The sequence below is a fragment of the Saccopteryx bilineata genome, chromosome 2 (genome assembly GCF_036850765.1).
Source record: "Saccopteryx bilineata isolate mSacBil1 chromosome 2, mSacBil1_pri_phased_curated, whole genome shotgun sequence".
Classification (NCBI taxonomy): Eukaryota; Metazoa; Chordata; class Mammalia; order Chiroptera; family Emballonuridae; genus Saccopteryx; species Saccopteryx bilineata.
This window is the reverse complement of record NC_089491.1, coordinates 123,206,641-123,216,659: the sequence shown is the minus strand read 5'-3', so window position 1 is coordinate 123,216,659 and position 10,019 is coordinate 123,206,641. Positions and strand designations below refer to the sequence as shown.

Genomic DNA, 10,019 nt, shown 5'->3' with positions numbered 1-10,019 from the left:
AGATTATGGCAACATTTTTTGTTATATATGAAACACTTAGGAAATCTAATCTCTAACCTAAATTCTTTACATGTGTAAGAACAAACACACACACACATGTATATGCACATGCACATACACTTGTTTGGAAACACTTTTAACCAAAAAAACAAAAAATAACTTAAATTGACATAAACTGATGACAAAGAGCTCATGTGAGGTAAAATATTATAAGTGTATTCCACCTGAATTATACTGGTTAGACAGGTAAAGAGTTTTCAGATAAAATTTTTAACTAGTGCTAAGATTTGTGGTAGACAACTAATAGCCTCCAAAATAATTCGTTGGTTACTCTATAATTTCAGTTATATGCTATACATTTAGTTCTCCTAGGTTACTTATGAAACTAATCCATTTTTGAATCAAATGTTAGGATATAAAAAATTTGATAAACAAAGTAAGAAAATAAGAAATGGCACTTACATTCATGAAGTTTTTGACATTATTATATTCCTTAAATATCGCTATTAAATAATTCCAGATAATTAAGAAATGTGTTTTCTCTATGTACTATTATATATGTAATATATACATAAATTTTATGAAAAAGAAATAGCAGAAATAAATTGTTTCCTTTGTATGTTTTATTATACTTAGAAAAGTTAGTAGTTTATTTACTTGTATTTACACAATCTCAGAAAAGAGAGAAATTTAGCCATTGGAATATTTGAGCATTACTTTTCTTTTTGCTTTATGTATAATTCTTTTTTATTTTCATGAAAAATAAAGGTACATTTATTAACACTTTTGATTTGACTTACAAGATTTAAACTTAACTCTTTAAAACAATGAGAGTATCTATTCTAGAGGTACCTTCATGTTTAGGAGGTACAAAGTATAACAACAAATGTAGCAAACCTTACAACCGTGATGGCGAACCTCTTTATAAAAACCACCTGCTTTTGCAGTGCTGGTCAACCTGGTCCCTCACGCTTACTGCTTACTAGTCCGAATTCCAGCTTTCATGGTGGGCCATAGGGTAGCGGAGCAACAAAACGGTGCTGCGATTGGCCCACCATGAAAGCTGGAACACCCACTAGTGGGCGGGAGGGACCAGGTTGATCAGCACTGCAAAAGTGGGTGGGGTTTTTTTTTTCTTTCTTTTATTTCATTTTTCCGAAGCTGGAAATGGGGAGGCAGTCAGACAGACTCCCGCATGCGCCCGACCCACCGGGATCCACCAGGCATACCCACCAGGGGGCGATGGTCTGCCCCTCTGGGGTGTCGCTCTGTTACATCCAGAGCCATTCTAGCACCTGAGTCAGAGGCCACAGAGCCATCCCAGCGCCCGGGCCATCTTTGCTCCAATGGAGCCTTGGCTGCGGGAGGGGAAGAGAGAGACAGAGAGGAAGAAGAGGGGGAGGAGTGGAGAAGCAGATCGGCACTTCTCTTGTGTGCCCTGGCCGGGAATCGAACCCAGGACTCCTGCACGCCAGGCCGACGCTCTACCACTGAGCCAACCAGCCAGGGCTAAAAGTGGGTGGTTTTTATAAAAAGGTTCGCCATCATGGCCTTACAACAAGGTGCTAAAGTTACCTCTACATAAAAGTCACACACATATCCAATTCAGTAATTTAATTCAATATATTTTTTCAGACAGACTGCTAACTGAAAGACAGACATATGTAGGAAAGCAGCTACATCTGCAGAGAAAGGTCACAGCATGTTACAGACTGTCAATTATGAATAGAACATTTGACAAATACCATAGAAAGCAACTTTGGTATCCTTTACCAGGGTACAAAACCTTGCACAAATCATTTGGTAAGTCAGTGCATAAATCATGTTCCGGGCCCCCAAGCAGATTATTAATTCTAAATTAACTATTGATCTCTGACTGGCTTATTTTACTTAGCACAATATCACATAATTTCACTTATATGTGGAATCTAATGAACAAAAGAAACTAACAGACAAAATAGAAACAAACTCATAGATATAGAGAATAGTCAGACACCTATCACAGGAAATGGGGTTTGGGGGACTGGATGAAAAAGGCGAAGGGATTAGGCTAAAGAATAAAAAACAACTCATAGACACAGACAACAGTATGGTGATTATAAGAGGGAAATGGGGTCAGGGACATAGAGCAGGGTAAAGGGGGATAAATGGTGATGGAAGGAGACTTGACTTAGATTGGTGAACACATAGTACAATATACAGATGATGTATTACAGAATTGTATATAATTTTGTTAACCAATGTTACCCCAATCAAGTATATTAAAAGCCAAAAAAAACCCTCCTAAAATTGAGTATCTTATAATAAAAGCAAATTCTAATACAATTACCTAAATTTTAAAAATAAACACTTGGAATTACATTTCCATTTTACTAATGTGATATAGTATATGATAGTACATCATTGATTCACATTCTGAAACTAAAGCTTTTAAAAGGGAAGGATATACAGTGTGTCCGTGAAGTCATGGTGCACTTTTGACCAGTCACAGGAAAGCAACAAAAGATGACAGAAATATGAAATCTGCACCAAATAAAAGGAAAACTCTCCCAGTTTCATACCTAGTCAGTGCAGTTCGATGTGGGCTCACGCACAGACATTTTAGGGCTCCTTAGGTGGCTATCCTGTATAGCCTCTACAGACTCATCACTGACTGATGGCCTACCAGAATGGGGTTTCTCCACCAAACTGCCGGTTTCCTTCAACTGCTTATCCCACAGAGTAATGTTATTCCTATGTGGTGGCGCTTTGTTATAAATGCGTGGATATTCATGTTGCACTCTGGTCACGTATTCGAATTTAGCGAGCTACAGAACACACTGAACTTTCCTCTGTACCATCCACATCTCGACTGCCATGGCCATGGGCTGCTCCGCTGTATACACGGTGTTACGTCATCATCTGCACATGCGCACATGCTGCCACATCATCCTACAGAAACTTTACAGACACACTGTATTAAACAAACAAATATTGTAGACATTACGATATAAGCTGCTCTCGTTTCATTTCATGAAAAACTGAGACTGACTATTATTTCCAATTGAACCAAATACCCATTCTATCAATTTTCAGCCCTGGTCACGTTATTAGTCAGTCACTACCTTTCACAGAGTGCTCTGCCTGTGTCAGCTGCTATAACAGAAACTGAAAAGCAGAAGGAATTCCCTGCATGCATTTTGTGTATTGTTAGCAGAAGAATGAGGTGTGCCCTCAGTCCATCTGAGGCACAGCAAGTTGCATAGCATCATCACCACTCTGCAGGAGCTGCTATCCTCCAGCAAACACTCCACTAGACAACATCCACCCACCCATGAGTCAGGCCCTTGAGCGTTAACACACTTCCTTTCTCGGTGAGAACACCGAAGGTCTTTGCCTTCTTGCAGATTGCTGGAATTTTGTTTCTTATGCTTTCTTTCTGAGCTGTAGCTGAACCATCAAACTAGCCTTCATCAGTTCATCATCAGAGCAAAGACTCAGAACATTTACCAACATTTCTGTCACCTTTTCTTCAACAAATAGTAAAGATTGTGCAAAGACATCCATAAAATTGGGCAACAAGTAAGGATGTGGAGAACAGTTTAACTGTTGAATATTCTTCACATTATTTTTATACCTTGATCCAGAAGCTTTATTGGAGACATCTAAGTAATTAGGTGCCAAAAAAGGTCGTAATTAATGAAAAGAACCCTATGGTTGACTATTTTCTGTACATTTCATAGCCTCTATCTCAAACTTCATGAGCTCTAATAATCAAAAACAAATGAAGCCCTGGCCGGTTGGCTCAGAGTGTCAGCCTGGCGTGCAGGAGTCCCGGGTTCAATTCCCAGCCAGGGTACACAGGAGAAGCGCCCATCTGCTTCTCCACCCCTCCCCCTCACCTTCCTCTCTGTCGCTCTCTTCCCCTCCTGCAGCCAAGGCTCCATTGGAGCAAAGATGGCCCAGACGCTGAGGATAGCTCTGTGGCCTCTGCCTCAGGCGCTAGGATGGCTCTGGATGCAACAGATGGATGCCCCAGAGGGGCAGAGCATCGCTCCCTGGTGGGCATTCTGGGTGGATCCTGGTCGGGCGCATGCGGGAATCTGTCTGACTGCCTTCCGGTTTCCAGCTTCGGAAAAATGCAAAATCAAACAAACAAACAAACAAAACCAAGTGATTGTTTTCAAAAATTTACACACTGCTAGTTAGTTATAATGATGAGGGCACCCTCAAACTGTACTGTTACTAAAATTTTTCTGGGATTTCGTATTTCCAAAATCTTCAGAAGGATAGGACCATAAGAAGTCATGTATTGATCCAGATGCAGGTGCTCTTTGAATCTATCTAATCTAATCATCCAGTGTGTGTATTTCTGGTTGAAGTCCACCATGATCACAAAGAAATTGTTGGTTTACAAATGCAGCAAAAGGCAGACTATCAAAAGCTCTCATACATGCTTCATAGGCTCTTTTAATTTTACATTCATGCTTAAAAGTAAAATATTCAGGAAGGTGTCTGTATTAGTAATTTCCTCTCAGAATAAATAATATACTTGGGTATAGAATCTGCATGCCACATAAATATAAAAACACTATATTTAAATCACTTCTGTCCACACAATCACCAAGTTAAAGTATTGTGTATTAGCCATTGGTCCTGCTATTCAAAAAAGTTACATCAGATAAAAAATTCACCGTGAATTTACCACACACTGTAATTGGAGCCTCTACCTCTGTTATGTTTTTCTCTCTCCAAAGAAATGGCAGCAACCTTATTGGTGTTTTTAAGTACAAATTCTTCATCTACCCAACCTTTTTTTAATTTTTTTTATTTTTCTGAAGCTGGAAACGGGGAGAGACAGTCAGACAGACTCCCGCATGCGCCCGACCGGGATCCACCCGGCACGCCCACCAGGGGGCAACGCTCTGCCCACCAGGGGGCGATGCTCTGCCCCTCCGGGGCGTCGCTCTGTTGCGACCAGAGCCACTCTAGCACCTGGGGCAGAGGCCAAGGAACCATCCCCAGTGCCCGGGCCATCCTTGCTCCAATGGAGCCTCGCTGCGGGAGGGGAAGAGAGAGACAGAGAAGAAGGAGAGAGGGAGGGGTGGAGAAGCAGATGGGCGCTTCTCCTGTGTGCCCTGGCCAGGAATCAAACCCAGGACTTCTGCATGCCAGGCCGATGCTCTACCACTGAGCCAACCGGCCAGGGCCAAAAAATGTTTTTTTAAACATTTGTGGGCTTTGTAGGCCACGAAGTGGAGTTATATGTTATCTGGTTGCAATAGGAAGATATGGAGGCTGAATAAGATCATTTGGCTCTTAGGCAATGAGAGTGGTGAAAGGGGGCACTCCTGCCTTGTTCCTGATCTTAAGGGTATTGCTTTTAATTTTTGCCCATTGAGTATGATGTTGGCTGTGGGTTTCTCATAGATGGCTTTTATCATGTTGAGGTATGTTCCCTGTATTCCCACTTTGCTGAGAGTTTTGATCATGAATGGGTGCTGGATTTTATCAAATGCTTTTTCTGCATCTATTGAAATTATCATATGGTTTTTCTCCTTCTTTTTGTTTATGTGATGAATCACATTGATTGATTTACGAATATTGTACCAGCCTTGCCTCCCCAGAATAAATCCCACTTGATCATGGTGTATGATTTTTTCCATATATTGTTGGATCCAGTTTGCTAATATTTTGTTAAGGATTTTAGCATCTATATTCATCAGAAATATTGGACTATAATTTTCTTTCTTTGTGTTGTCTTTGCCTGGTTTTGGAATCAGAATTATGCTCGCCTCATAAAAGGAGCTTGGAAGTCTTCCTTCCTCTTGAATTTTTTGAAATAGTTTGAGAAGGATAGGAGTTAGTTCTCCTTGAATATTTGGTAGAATTCCGTTGTGAAGCCATTGGTCCCCAGACTTTTCTTTGTTGGGAGTTTTTTGATAACTGTTTCGGTCTCATTTGTTGTAATCGGTCTGTTTAGGTTTTCTGATTCTTCCAGATTGGTTTTTGAAGATAGTATGTTTCAAGGAATTTGTCCATTTCATCTAGATTGTCTAGTTTTTCGGCATACAGTTCTTCATAGTATTTTCTTACAATATTTTGTATTTCTGTTGTGTCAGTGGTTATTTCTCCTCTCTCATTTCTAATTTTATTTATTTGAATCCTCTTTCTCTTTTTCTTGGTGAGTCTACTTAAAGGTTCATCAATCTTGTTTACCTTTTCAAAGAACCAGCTCCTAGTTTCATTGATCCTCTGTTTTGTTTCTTTAGCCTCTATGTCATTTATTTCTGCTCTGACCTTTATTATTTCCTTCCTTCTACTACATTTGGGCTTTACTTGCTGTTCTTTTTCTAATTCTTTTAGATGCAGGGTTAAGTTGTTTATTTGAGCTTTTTATAGCTTCTGAAAGTGTGCTTGTAGTGCTATGAACTTCCCTCTCAGCACTGCTTTCGCTGTGTCCCATAAATTTTGAGTTGTTGTATGCTCATTGTCATTTGTTGTCTAGGAATTTTTTTATTTCTTCTTTGATCTCATTCTTAATCTATTCATTATTTAACAACCTGCTATTTAGTTTCCATGTGTTTGAGAATTTTTGAGCTTTTCTGTTGTGGTTCATTTCTAGTTTCATGCCGTTGTGATCAGAGAAAGTGCTTGATATGATTTCAGTCTTCTTAAATTTGTTGAGAGCACTTTTGTGCCCTAACATGTGGTCTATCCTAGAGAATGTACCATGAGCGCTTGAGAAGAATGTATATTCTGCTGCTTTAGGGTGAAAGGTTCTGAAGATGTCTATTAAATCGAGTTGATCTAGTGTTTCCAATAAGTCTGCTGTTTCTTTGTTAATTTTCTTTCTTGAGGATCTATCTAGTGATGTTAGTGGGGTATTGAAATCCCCTACTGTCATAGTATTGCTGTTGATCTCGCCCTTTAAATCCATCAAAGTCTGCTTTATATATTTGGGTGCTCCTATATTAGGTGCATAGATATTTATAATAGTTATATCTTCCTGTTGGATTACTCCCTTTATTATTATGTAATGGCCTTCTTTATCTCTTACTATATCTTTTGTTTTAAAGTCCAATTTGTCTGATATAAGTATTGTTACCCCAGCTTTTTTTTCATTTCCGTTTGCATGAAATGTTTTTTTCCATCCTTTTACCTTCAACCTATGTGTGTCTTTTGTTCTAAGGTGTGTCTCTTGTAGACAAAATATGTATGGGTCCTGTTTTCTTATCCATTCAGCTACCCTATGTCTTTTGATTGGATCATTTAATCCATTTACATTTAAGGTTATTATTGATATGTAGTTGTTTATTGCCATTTTCTTCTTTAAAGTTGTATTCCTTTTTTGCTATATTCTTTTCCCACTTTGATCTGTTTACAACAGGCCCCTTAACATTTCCTGCAGCATTGGTTTGGTTGTAATAAATTCCTTGAGTTGTTTTTTGTCTGGGAAGCTTTTTATTTCTCCTTCGATTTTAAATGATAGCCTTGCTGTATAAAGTAGTCTTGGTTGTAGGTTCTTGTTCTGCATTACTTGGAATATTTCTTGCCATTCCCTTCTGGCCTCAAGTGTTTCTGTTGAGAAGTTGGATGTCATCCTTATGGGGGCTCCTTTGTAGGTGCTAACTTTTTTTTCTCTTGCAGCTTTTAATATTTTCTCTTTATCGCTTAGCTTTGGTATTTTAATTATGATGTGTCTTGGTGTAGGTTTCTTTGGGTTTCTCTTTAATGGAGTTGTCTGTGCTTCTTGGACTTGTGAGAGTTTCTCTTGCATTAATTTAGGGAAGTTTTCAGCTATGATATGATTGAACAAAGTCTCTATCCCTTGTTCTTTTTCTTCTTCTTCAGGAATCCCTATGATGAGGATGTTATTTCTCTTCATGTTGTCACAGAGCTCTCTAAGAGTTTCCTCTGACTTTTTGAGTCTCTTTTCTCTTTTCTTCTCTGCTTTCATGCCTTCATTCCAGTTGTCCTCTAACTCGCTGATTTGATCCTCAGCTCTATCTGTCCTGTTTTTAATTCCTTCCATTGTGGTCTTTATTTCTGATATTGTATTTGTCATCTCCGACTGATTTTTTTTTATACTTGCTATTTCTTTATTTAGGTGTTCATAATGACCATCCATTGTTGTTCTAAGATCCCTAACCATCTTACAATCATTATTTTGAACTCTGCTTCTGGAAGTTTGATTATTTCCATATCACTCAGTTCATCTCCTGAAGGTGTCTCTTGTGGTTTCATTTGGATTGCACTCCTTTGTCTTCTCATCACGGTGTTTTATTTGTAGAGTTGTTTGAGTCTAGGCTTGGTGTTGTCTGCCTCCAGTTTTCAGTTGTGTTATTTCTAGGTCTTCTTGGGTTGGTACCAGCTGTTATCTGTAATCCACTTTCGGATTTGGGCAGCTTTGAAGTCTTGATTTGTTTGTTTTCTTAACAGGTGATAGTCTTGTTTACTGATCTCAGCAGGGGGCTTCCTTGAAACTGTATCCAGGAATGCGATGGGTGTAACCTGAGACTCTGAAGGCCTCTTTAGCCGGCTAATCTCACTGGGGGCAGGGTGTTTTCTCAGCTTCAGTAGGGGGAGGTGTATCTCAGATCTCCATGGAGACCTGAGTTACTACCCCTCCTCCCCACTTCTTGTTTTCAGCTGTGTCTTATTGTGCTGATTGGAGCTGGATAGATGTCCAGAGATCTCTGATCCAGAAGCAATTCAGCTCTGTTCTGTGAAAGGTTCAGTCCCTCCCCCAGCTATGACCGCCTCCAGCACAGATGAGTCAGCTTTTTTAGTTCGTTTCCTGCATTTCTTAGCCCCTCACAGTCTGTCCCTCTCCCTGCCCTTTCCACTTGGGAGATAAGCTGGTCTTTTCAACACACCTCACTCCCTGGTTGCCAGGCAAGTGGCTGTGAGCAGTAGTTTCTGCTCTTTTCCCTGTGTGAGATACCCTCTGGGCTCTCAGCCTCACCCCCCCCCTCCGTTCCTGTAAGCAGGGGAGATTCAGGTGCTCCCTACCAGGTTTTTTGTGGCTTCTTCTTTGCTCCTTGGTTTTTGAGAGCTGTTCTTGCAGTTCAGAGTTGGTTTTTCATGCTGATTTTTCCTAAATTTATTTGTATTCCAGTTTGGTGGTGAGAGCTGGGCGTCTGTGCATCCTCCTACTCCGCTGCCATCTTTTTTTCCCCAGATGCTAGATATATTATAAATGCATTGCTGATATTAATTCTTAAAATATTATTTAAAAAATAACCAAAATAGCTTTAGTAAATGATTTGAAGTTGTGCACCATTACTTGTAATAAAAGGGAAATAAGAAACTTAATCTTAAATTGGTAGTAAGAAAGTGAATTACCCACTTTTTTTTCTGGATTATACTGATAGTACAAATTAAAACTAGTTTAATAGTCTATGCACAATATATAGATGCAAAGTCATAAAATCTATTATGAAAATCCTAAAGCTCACTAAAGTCAGTCATTGAACAAAGAAACCAAGGTTTACAAATCTGCCATGGTCAACAAAAATAATAGTGATCATATAATCCAATTTCTACAGTGTGTCCGTAAAGTCATGGTGCATGTTTGACTGGTCACAGGAAAGCAACAAAAGATGATAGAAATGTGAAATCTGCACCAAATAAAAGGAAAACCCTTTCAGTTTCTGTAGGATGATGTGGCAGCATGTGTGCATGTGCAGATGATGACGTAACACCGTGTATACAGCGGAGCAACCCACGGCCATGCCAGTTGAGATGTAGATGGTACAGAGGAAAGTTCAGTATGTTCTGTGGCTTGCTAAATTTGAATACATGACCAAAGTACAACATGAATATCGGCATGTTTATAATGAAGTGCCACTACATAGGAATAACATTACTCGGTGGGAGAAGCAGTTGAAGGAAACCGGCAGTTTGGTGGAGAAACCCTGTTCTGGTAGGCCATCAGTCAGTGATGAGTCTGTAGAGGCTATACGGGATAGCTACCTAAGGAGCCCTAAAATGTCTGTGCATGAGCCCACACTGAACTGTACTGACTAGGTATGAAA

General features: G+C 39.6%; 1 pseudogene; it reads right to left on the bottom strand.

Moving 5' to 3' along the window:
- Positions 1–3,128: 3,128 nt before the first annotated feature.
- On the bottom strand, positions 3,129–4,794 carry LOC136322944 (serine/threonine-protein phosphatase 2B catalytic subunit beta isoform pseudogene; annotated as a pseudogene).
- Between the last annotated feature and the right edge of the window lie 5,225 nt (positions 4,795–10,019).